The 2,822-nt window shown below is 44.6% G+C and overlaps 1 pseudogene; it reads right to left on the bottom strand.

Moving 5' to 3' along the window:
* Window positions 1-359: 359 nt before the first annotated feature.
* LOC105743135 lies at window positions 360-1,398 on the bottom strand (annotated as a pseudogene).
* Between the last annotated feature and the right edge of the window lie 1,424 nt (window positions 1,399-2,822).

Below are 2,822 nucleotides of genomic sequence, written 5' to 3'. Positions count from 1 at the left end.
TATATATACAGTTATGCACAAAACATGCAGCGTTGGATCTGCACACTGGATCCCAGGCTGTGACCAACTGGGGAAAGGTCAGACAGGGCTTGGCGGATGAAGCTGTGCAACAGAGTAGCACACATCTGTTTGAAGGGCGATGAGTCTGCATGGCATTAGCCGAGGGGTCACAGACATGCTGGGCTGCTTCACACCAACCAGGACTACAAGGGCAGCACCATCCGGCATCAGGACAGAGCCACGGAATTTTGTGAACCATCTCTACTTCTAACTTTTGGGAACTGATATTTTCCCCAGACCATCTGAATAGTGTTGCTTCAATCACATATCAGATAAAAAGGACAACTGGCCAACTCCAACTAAACCCTCCTGTAGCCTAGACAGTGACATGGTGACACTGGAAGACTTTGAAACTGCAGCTCCTTCTGGATCAACCACAGGGTACCCACACTCTTCTTCAAACGTGCCTCTTCCTCAGGAGTCAGAGCCACCTTCCCAACATCGGAGATCCCATTCTGTCCCAGAACACAAGCGACATTAAGGAAGACATCATCCTTGATTCCATAGAGCCCCTTAATCATGGTAGAAATTGGGTGCACCTTCCTAAGGTTCTTCATTATACTTTCTGCCAAGTATGCCACCGACAGTCCAATGGCCCAGGATGTGAGCCTTTTACTTTGCTCACTTCATGAGCACTGTCAACCACCTGTTTGTGAACCCCTTTCCAATGCTCCTTGTCCCCATCAGTTCCCAACTCAGGCTGCAGATTCTTCAGGGCGAAACCAGCAACATTCACACCACTCCACACAGGGACGCTGGGGTCTCCGTGCTCCCCAAGGATCCATCCATGGCAGCTCTGTGGGTGCACGTCCAACCTTTCCCCCATCCGGTAGTGGAACTGGCTGAATCCAGGTTGCAACCATTGATGATAATGCGGTTCTTGGGAAAACCACTTATCTTCCAAGCTACATGGGTCAAGATATCCACTGGGTTGGATACAACAAGCAACTTGCAGTTGGGACTTCACAACATTAGGAGTGATGGACTTGAAGATGTTCACATTATGCTGCACCAAATTAAGACGGCTCTCTCCCTCTTGCTGATGTGCTCCAGCAGTGATGATAACCAGCTTGGAGTTTGAGGTTACGTCATAGTCTTTGCCAGAGACAATTTTGGTGTCCTGAATAAAAGGCAGCCATGTTGGAGATCCATCATCTCTCCCTTCAGCTTGTCTTCCGTGACATCAACAAGAGCAAGCTCACCTGCCACGTCCTTCATTAAGATACTGACAGCACAGGCCATGCCAACAGCACCACCCCTGACAACCGTGATCTTATTCTGGGGCACCTGTTCCTCCTTAAGGAGATTCACAGTCAGCTGATCCTTGAGACTGGCCATCTTGGACTTAGAACCAAAAGGAACCAGGAAAGCACGTGGGGCAGCTGTCGGGGCTTCCAGTTTTCAGGTTGGGACTCAGTGGCAGCAGCTCCAGACCCCATCCATTGGGTTTTGTCTGCTTTCTCATTCGGGCTAAACTTAGTGTGCTGTTGGCAAAAATATGATCAAAGCAATGCCCCGCATTCTCTAGTCATCAAACAGATCTGACAATGATTGCTTTCCTCTTCTTAATGTTGGTCATTTTGTGAAATCAATGTAGTGAAAAACTGCAACATACTTTCCTTTTCCCCTTTGTTACTAATAAGGGTATGCTTAAGGGTGCCACCTCGCTGGATCCTTAGTGCTGTGCCCAGTTATGATTCTTGCCTACAGCGGTGGCTGCCATGATGCTTGCCAACTTGTTACTCGTCTCCGAGTATCACTGAAATTCATTTGAATGTTGTATTGCGATGTAGTCTCACAGTTTAAAAAGAAAGTTTACTGCCAATGGTTATGTTTTCCCCTTAGAAACATAATTTTTAATTTATATTTTCTTATTTACTTTCTTGCATGTTATCTGGTGGTTGTGGTGGTTTGTAGATGTTTCAAAGCCAAACAGGGTTTTAATGAACTATTGAGGACTTCAGTTTCACACTTATGGCAGACTTTGCTCCTATCCGGTGTGTTACACCAACACTCGTGTCCTTGTGGTGTGTGAGCTCCTCAGCAGTGCCTCTGCTACTCCCTAAGTCCTGAGAGATGAGGAAAGAGAAGGACTGATGGAACTTGTGGTGCTGCTGTCATTCATTTCTTCAGACACACTTATTTTCAGCTATATGCCTTCTTTGTCTCCGCATGACACTGAGAGCATTTGTGGGTGTGTAAGAGTGTGTGTTGATTGCTTGTGTTCTGATGTACTTTTGAGAGAAAATATCCAGAGAGGTGAACTTGCACATCATCCAGTGTCTTTACCTTGATTTCTAATTTTAATGCTTCACAGTTGGAATTATTGATATTTAATTAAGGACTTCTTTCAGTGCTTGCAATGACTACTATTTATACCCCAATGAACAACTGTAAGACAAATAATAACAGAAAATTTGTGTGCCCCTGATGTGCCATCCTGGGAACTCTCAGCAGTTAGCCTTATGTATCTATTTATTGCCCGATGGTTGCAGATGCATTTAGTGCTGAAATCAACCTGACTGAATTCCTATCCACTATTTGCCTTCGGCAAGTTCTCTACTTTCTAGAATCTTTATTTGCTACATAAATTGAGGATGGGAATGTTTCCACTTTGCGAGATTGTTATTAGGGATTAATGAAGATAAAGCAATTAAGATAGTCTCTGATGTAAAATTATTGCTCATGAAAGTTAACCTCTATTCATGAGGCTGAAAGTATATCAGAAAATGTGTCTTCTTTTCTCCGTCAATAAAAATTTT

The sequence above is a fragment of the Octodon degus genome, unplaced genomic scaffold (assembly GCF_000260255.1).
Source record: "Octodon degus isolate 3935 unplaced genomic scaffold, OctDeg1.0 scaffold00101, whole genome shotgun sequence".
NCBI classification, from domain to species: domain Eukaryota; kingdom Metazoa; phylum Chordata; class Mammalia; order Rodentia; family Octodontidae; genus Octodon; species Octodon degus.
Note: the sequence above shows the minus strand (reverse complement) of the source record. Positions and strands in the feature narration are given on the sequence as shown.